The sequence below is a fragment of the Arachis duranensis genome, chromosome 1 (genome assembly GCF_000817695.3).
Source record: "Arachis duranensis cultivar V14167 chromosome 1, aradu.V14167.gnm2.J7QH, whole genome shotgun sequence".
Classification (NCBI taxonomy): domain Eukaryota; kingdom Viridiplantae; phylum Streptophyta; class Magnoliopsida; order Fabales; family Fabaceae; genus Arachis; species Arachis duranensis.
This window is the reverse complement of record NC_029772.3, coordinates 32,702,750-32,711,280: the sequence shown is the minus strand read 5'-3', so window position 1 is coordinate 32,711,280 and position 8,531 is coordinate 32,702,750. Positions and strand designations below refer to the sequence as shown.

The following is an 8,531-nucleotide window of genomic DNA, read 5'->3' as shown; positions in this document are numbered from 1 at the left end:
TACAGGAGTCCAATTGGCGCGCTCTCAACGGCGTTGGAAAGTAGACATCCAGGGCTTTTCAGAAATATATAATAGTCTATACTTTGCGCGAAGATAGATGACGTAACTTGGCGTTGAACGCCAAGTACATGCTGCTGTCTGGAGTTAAACGCCAGAAACACGTCATGATCCGGAGTTGAACGCCCAAAACACGTTATAACTTGGAATTCAACTCCAAGAAAAGCCTCAGCTCGTGGATAGCTTTAGTCTCAGCCCCAGCACACACCAAGTGGGCCCCAGAAGTGGATTTCTGCACTATCTATCATAGTTTACTCATTTTCTGTAAACCTAGGTTACTAGTTTACTATTTAAACAACTTTTAGATGAATGGCTGTGACGAGCTTCAAACTCGCGATTGCTGGGCGTGATGACAAACGCAAAAGGATCAATGGATCCTATTCCAACACGATCGAGAACCGACAGCTGATTAGCCATGCTGTGACAGAGCATCTGGATCGTTTTCACTGAGAGGATGGGAAGTAGCCACTGACAATGGTGACACCCTACATACAACTTGCCATGGATGGAACTTTACAAACAATTGAGTTGAATATTACATTGCAGAAATTCAGAGGACAAAGCATCTCCAAAACTCCAACATATTCTTCATTAATAAAGTAACAATTCCTTATTCCAAATACTTTGACTTCTTACAATTAAATCCAAATAATCTTATTGGCATCCTGACTAAGACTAATAAAATAAACATAGATTGCTTCAAACCAATAATCTCCGTGGGATCGACCTTTACTCACGTAAGGTATTACTTGGACGACCCAGTGCACTTGCTGGTTAGTTGTACGGATTACAAATTCGTGCACCAGCTGACAATCACAAGTAGTGTACCACCACTTTTCATAAGATGACTTTATTCATTAGATTCAACTTTCTTCCATCCAAACACTTTCTTTTTATGTGAATGGAAGGCTTGGAGGATATGATTCATGTCCCCATTAGAGGAAATATGATCCATGTCCCCATTAGAGAAAATATGTGCTCTGTCACCATTAGAGGGAATATGTGCCCTGTTACTATGCAACCAGAGAGAACCACGAACAAGCGGGATTAACCACCGTCCCTTTCCTCACATAACTCAACTCAGTGTGCGAGCGGGATTCACCACCGTTCTTGCCACGAGTAAACATCAGTTCACAATAAAGTCTTTAAACTCATTTTCATCATGATTCAAAATCATACCTGGCTTATTTACTTTCAAAAGCAATATACATATAATTCACATCACGCTAAGAATCACCTTTTTCTCAAATCATTTTCCTTTAAAACCAATACCACTTTTATAAGATTTTCCAAAACCTCCAAAACAACTTCACTTAAAACCAGTTCTTCTTTCATAAAACACAATTCTCACTAAACCAAGATTTCCCCAAACTAACTTCAAAACCCGTTTAAGTTTAAAACTCCTTCTAAGGACTCAAAAATCATTTTGTTTGTGGTACACAAAATCGTGATACACAACTTCGTGCAGCTGACCAGCAAGTGCACTGGATCGTCCAAGTAATACCTTACGTGAGTAAGGGTCGATCCCACGGAGATTGTCGGCTTGAAGCAAGCTATGGTCATCTTGTAAATCTCAGTCAGGCAGATTCAAATGTTTATGGGGTTTTGATAACTAAAAGATAAATAAAACATAAAATAGGATAGAAATACTTATGCAATTCATTTGTGGGAATTTCAGATAAGCATATGAAGATGCTTTGTTCCCTCTGAGCCTCTGCTTTCCTATTGCCTTCATCCAATCATTCATACTCCTTTCCATGGCAAGCTGTATGAAGGTGGATCACTATTGTCAATGGCTACCATCCATTCTCTCAGTGAAAATGGTCCTCTACGGTTTCCCGCATGGCTAATCATCTGTCGGTTCTCGATCATGTCGGAATAAGATCCATTGATCCTTTTGCACACTGTCACTGCGCCCAACACTCGCGAGTTTGAAGCTCGTCACAGTCTTCCCATCCCAGATCCTACTCGGAATACCACAGACAAGGTTTAGACTTTCCGGAACTCAAGAATGCTGCCCATATGATTCTAGCTTATACCACAAAGACTCTCGATTGCACGAAATGGAGGCTCTGTTATCAGGAGAGGCAACCGTGCATCGTGAACCAGGAGGCCAAGAGATACACACTCAAGTTCTCGCAGATAGAACGGAGGTGGTTGTCAGACACGCATTCATAAGGGGAGTATGATGATGAGTGTCATGGATCATCACATCCACCAGGTTGAAGTATGAGTGAATATCTTAGAACAAGAATAAGCTTGAATTGAATAAAAAATAGTAGTAATTGCATTGATTCACGAGGAACAGCAAAGCTCCACACCTTAATCTATGGTGTGTAGAAACTCCACCGTTGAAAATACATATGAACAAGGTCTAGGCATGGCCGAATGGCCAGCCTCCCAAAAGTGATCAAAAGATCAAAAGATGATCCAAAGATGAAAATACAATAGTAAAAGGTCCTATTTATAGAGAATTAGTAACCTAGGGTTTACAGAAATAAGTAAATGATGCAGAAATCCACTTCCGGGGCCTACTTGGTGTGTTCTTGGGCTGAGCATTGAAGCTTTCACGTGCATAGGCTTCTCTTGGAGTTAAACGCCAGCTTTGGTACTAGTTTGGGTGTTTAACTCCAGCTTTTATGTCAGTTTCGGCGTTTTACGCCAAAATTTTTATGCTGACTTGGAACGCCAGTTTGGGCCATCAAATCTCTGGCAAAGTATGGACTATTATACATTTCTAGAAAGCCCAAGATGTCTACTTTCTAATGCAATTGAGAGCGCGCCAATTGGGCTTCAGTAGCTCTAGAAACACTATTTGGAGTGCAGGGAGGTCAGAATCCAACAGCATATGTAGTCCTTTTTCACCCTCTGAATCAGATTTTTGCTCAGGTCCCTCAATTTCAGCCAGAAAATACCTGAAATCATAGAAAAACACACAAACTCATACTAAAGTCCAGAAATGTGAATTTTGCATAAAAACTAATAATTATATACTAAAAACTAAGTAAATCATACTAAAAACTACCTAAAAACAATGCCAAAAAGCGTATAAATTAGCCGCTTATCACAACACCAAACTTAAATTGTTGCTTGTCCCCAAGCAACTGAAAACAAAATAAGATAAAAAGAAGAGAATATACAATGAATCTCACAGTATCATTGAAACTTGTCCCAATTAGATGAGCGGAGCTAGTAGCATTTTGCTTCTGAACAGTTTTGGCATCTCACTTTATCCTTTGAAATTCAGAATGATTGGCATCTATAGGAACTCATAATTTTATATAGTGTTATTGATTCTCCTAGTTCAGTACGTTGATTCTTGAACACAGCTACTTTATGAGTCTTGGCCATGACCCTAAGCACTTTGTTTTCCAGTATTACCACCGGATATATAAATGCCACAGACACATAACTGGGTGAACCTTTTCAGATTGTGACTCAGCTTTGCTAAAGTCCCCAATTAGAGGTGTCCAGAGTTCTTAAGCACACTCTTTTGCTTTGGATCAAGACTTTAACCACTCAGTCTCAAGTTTTTCACTTGGACCTTCATGCCACAAGCACATGGTTAGAGACAGCTTGGTTTAGCCGCTTAGGCTAAGATTTTATTCCTTTGGGCCCTCCTATCCATTAATGCTCAAAGCCTTGGATCCTCTTTATCCTTGCCTTTTGGTTTAAAGGGCTATTGGCTTTTTCTGCTTGCTTTTTCTTTTTCTTTCTTTCTCTCTTTCCTTTTTTTTCACCATATTATTATTTTTTTCACTGCTTTTTCTTACTTCAAGAATAAATTTCATGATTTTTCAGATTATCAATAACATTTCTCTTTGTTCATCATTGTTTCAAGAGCTAACAATTTTAACATTCATAAACTTCACTATAAAAAATATGCACTGTTCAAGCATTCATCCAGAAAACAAAAAGTATTGCCACCACATCAAAATAATTAAACTAACTTCAAGATAAAATTTGAAATCCAAGTACTTCTTGTTCTTTTGTAATTAGGCACATTTTTCATTTAAGAGAGGTGAAGGATTCATGGAATTATTTATAGCTTCAAGGCATAGACACTAGACACTAATGATCATGTAATGAAGACATAAACATAGGTGACACAATAAGCATAAAAATCGAAAAACAGAAAAGTAAGAACAAGAAAATCAACAAATGGGTCCACCTTAATGATGGCAGCTAGTTCTTCCTCTTGAACATCCAATGAAACATCCGAGCTCCTCTATGTCTCTTCCTTGCCTTTGTTGCTCTTCCCTCATGGCTATTTGATCCTCTCTAATTTCATGGAGAATAATGGAGTGCTCTTGGTGCTCCATCCTTAGTTGCTCCATATTGGAACTCAAATCTCCCAAAGAGGTATTGAGTTGCTCCCAATAGTTGTGTAGAGGAAAATGCATCCCTTGAGGCATCTCAGGGATTTCTTGATGAGGGACTTCCTCATGCTCTTGTTGAGGTCCATGAGTGGGCTCTCTTATTTGCTCCATCCTCTTTTTAGTGATAGGCTTGTCCTCTTCAATGAGGATGTCTTCCTCTATGACAATTCCAGCCAAAATGCATAGGTGACATATGAGATGAGGGAAGGCTAACCTTGCTAAAGTAGAAGGTTTGTCAGCAACCTTGTATAGTTCTAGAGGTATAATCTCATGAACTTCCACATTCTCTCCAATCATGATGCTATGGATCATGATAGCTCAATCTACAGTCACTTTAGATTGGTTGCTAGTAGGAATGATGGAGCGTTGGATGAACTCTAGCCATCCTCTAGCCACGGGCTTAAGGTCATGCCTTCTCAACTGAATTAGCTTGCCTTTGGAGTCTCTTTTTCACTGAGCTCCTTCTACACATATGTCCATGAGGACTTGGTACAACCTTTGATCAAAGTTGACCCTTCTAGTGTAGGGGCATGTATCTCCTTGAACCATAGGCAACTTGAATGCCAATCTTACATTTTCTGGACTGAAATCTAAGCATTTCCTCTGAACCATTGTGAGCCAATTCTTTGGGTCTGGGTTTACACTTTGATCATGGTTCTTGGTGATCCATGCGTTAGCATAGAAATCTTGAACCATTAAGATTCCGACTTGTTGAATGGTGTTGGTGAGAACTTCCCAACCTCGTATTCGGATCTCATGTCGGATCTCTGGAGACTCATTCTTCTTGAGCATGAAAGGAACCTCAGGGATCACTTTCTTCTTGGCCACAATTTCATGGAAGTGGTCTTGATGAACCTTTGAGATGAATCTCTCCATCTCCCATGACTCGGAGGTGGAAGCTTTTGCCTTCTCTTTTCTCTTTCTAGAGGTTTCTCCGGCCTTAGGTGCCATAAATGGTTATGGAAAAACAAAAAGCAATGCTTTTTTCCACACCAAACTTAAAACATTTGCTTGCCAAGAAGAAAGAAGGGACGGAGAAGAAGAAGAAATGGAGGAGATGGAGAGGTGTGAGTGGTTCGGCCAAGGGGGGAAAGAAGTGTTTATGATGTGTGAAAATGAAGGAGGGATGATGGGTTTATATAGGAATGGAGAGAGGGGTATGGTTCGTGTGTGAGGGTTGGGTTTGGGAGGGAAAGTTTTTGAATTTTGAAAGATGGGGTAGGTGGGGTTTTTGGGGAAGAGTGGGTGGATGTGAGTGGTGAAGAGGTGATGGGGAAGAGAGATAGAGGTGATTGGTGAGGGGTATTTGGGGAAGGGTGGTATGGGGAGGTGTGAAGAAGAGAGAGAGTGAGTTGAGGTAGGTGGGGATTCTGTGGGGTCCACAGATCCTAAGGTGTCAAGGATTTCTCATCCCTGCACTATTTTGGCGTGTAAACGCCCTCCTAGTGCCAATCCTGGCGTTAAACGCCAGGTTGCTGCCTATTTCTGGCATTTAACACTAGCTTTTCTTCCCTTTCTGGCGTTAAACGCCAACTTGGTGCCCTTTTCTGGTGTTAAACGCCAGTCTGGTGCCCTTTTCTGGTGTTAAACACCCAGAATTGTGCCAGACTAGGCGTTTAACGCCCATTCTGCTACCTTTACAGGCATTTAAATGCCAATAAGCTCCTCCTCCAGGGTGTGCTATTTTTAATGCTGTTTTTGAGTTTGCTTTGATTTTTGTAGTTGTTTTTATGACTCCACATGATCATCAACCTAAAGAAAACATAAAAGAACAATGGAAATTTGACATAGATAAATAAAAATTGGGTTGCCTCCTAACAAGCGCTTATTTAATGTCAATAGTTTGACAGTGAGCTCTCATGGAGTTTCACAGATTTTCAGAGCATGGTTGGAGCCTCCCAATACCAAACTTAGAGTTTGAATGTGGGGGTTCTGTTTGACTCTATATTGAGAGAAGCTTTTCATGCTTCTTCTTCATGTGTACAGAAGGAGATCCTTGAGCCTTAAACACAAGGTCGTCCTCATTCACTTGAAGGACTAACTCTCCTCTGTCAACATCAATCACAGCTTTTGCTGTGGCTAAGAAGGGTCTGCCAAGGATGACGGATTCATCCTTATTTTTCCCAGTGTCCTAGATTATGAAGTCAGCAGAGATGTAAAGGCCTTCAACCTTCACTAAGACATCCTCTACAAGTCCATAAGCCTATTTCCTTGAATTGTCTGCCATCTCCAGTGAGATTCTTACAGCTTGTACCTCAAAGATCCCTAGTTTCTCCATTACAGAGAGTGGCATGAGGTTTACACTTGACCCTAGGTCACACAGAGCCTTCTCAAAGGGCATGGTGCCAATTGTGCAAGGTATTAAGAACCTTCTAGGGTCCGATTTCTTTTGAGGTATCTTTACTTGAGCCAAGGCATTTAGTTCTTTAATGAGCAATGGAGGTTCATCCTCCTAAGTCTCATTACCAAATAATTTGGCATTCAGCTTCATGATTGCTCTAAGGTACTTAGCAACTTGTTCTTCAGTAATATCTTCATCTTCCTCAGAGCAAGAATACTCATCAGAGCTCATGAATGGCAGAAGTAGGTTCAATAGAATCTCTATGGTCTCTATATAAGCCTCAGATTTCCTTGGTTCTTTAGAGGGAAACTCCCTAGTGGTTAGTGGACGTCCCATGAGGTCTTCCTCACTGGGAATCACTGCCTTTTCCTCCTCCACAGGTTCGGCCATGTTGGACGTGGTTATGGCCTTGCAATCTCTCTTGAGATTTTCTTCTGTATTGCTTAGGAGAGTGCTAGGAGGAGTTTCAATAACTCTCTTACTCAGCTGACCCACTTGTGCCTCCAAATTTCTAATGGAGGATCTTGTTTCATTCATGAAACTAAGTGTGGTCTTAGATAGATTAGAGACTATAGTTGCTAAGCCATAACGATTCTACTCAGAGTTCTCTGTCTGTTGCTGAGAAGATGATGGGAAAGGTTTGCTATTGCCAAACCTGTTTCTCCCACCATTATTGTTGTTGAAGCCTTGTTGAGACTTTTGTTGATCCTTCCATGAGAAATTTAGGTGATTTCTCCATGAAGAATTGTAGGTGTTTCCATAGGATTTTCCCATGTAATTCACCTTTTTCATTGCAGGATTCTTAGGGTCATAAGCTTCTCCTTCAGAGGAGGCTTCTTTAGCACTGCCAGATGCAGCTGGCAATTCAATCAGAATCTGAGAAATTATATTGACTTGTTGAGTCAATAATTTGTTCTGAGCCAATATGGCCTTCAGAGTATTAATCTCGAGAACTCCTTTCTTCTGGGTTGTCTTATTGTTCACAGGATTTCTTTCAGAAGTGTACATGAATTGGTTATTTGCAACCATTTCAATGAGTTCCTGAGCTTCTATAGGCATTTCCTTCAGATGAATAGATCCACCTGTAGAATGGTCCAATGACATCTTGGATAACTCAGACAGACCATCATAGAAGATACCTATGATGCTCCATTCTGAAAGCATGTCAGAAGGACACCTTCTGATTAATTTCTTGTATCTTTCCCAAGCTTCATAGAGGGATTCACCTGCCTTTTGTTTGAAGGTTTGAACTTCCACTCTAAGCTTACTCATCTTTTGAGGTAGAAATAATTTAGCTAAGAAGGCATTGACCAGCTTTTCCCAAGAGTTCAGGTTGTCTCTAGGTTGTGAGTTCAACCATATACTAGCTCTGTCTCTCACAGCAAAAGGGAAGAGCATAAGTCTGCAGACCTCGGGATCAACTTCATTGGTCTTAACAGTGTCACAGATTTGTAAAAATTCAGCCAAGAACTGATGAGAATCTTCCAATGGAAGTCCATAAAACTTGCAATTCTGTTGTATTAGAGAAACTAATTGAGGCTTAAGCTCAAAGTTATTTGCTCCAATAGCAGGAATAGAGATGCTTCTCGCATAGAAGTCGGGAGTAGGTGCAGTAAAGTCACCAAGCACCTTCCTTGCATTGTTGCCATTGTTGTTATTTTCGGCTGCGATGTCTTTTTCTTCTTCAAAAATTTCTGTCAGGTCCTCTCCAGAGAGTTGTGCTTTAACTTCTCTTAGCTTCCTCTTCAGAGTCC

General features: G+C 40.6%; 1 non-coding gene across 1 annotated transcript; it reads left to right on the top strand.

Moving 5' to 3' along the window:
* The first annotated feature begins 7,935 nt into the window (after positions 1-7,935).
* On the top strand, positions 7,936-8,043 carry LOC127742664 (small nucleolar RNA R71). Its single transcript, XR_008004023.1, has one exon. It is a non-coding gene; the product is annotated as a small nucleolar RNA R71 (small nucleolar RNA).
* Positions 8,044-8,531: the final 488 nt, after the last annotated feature.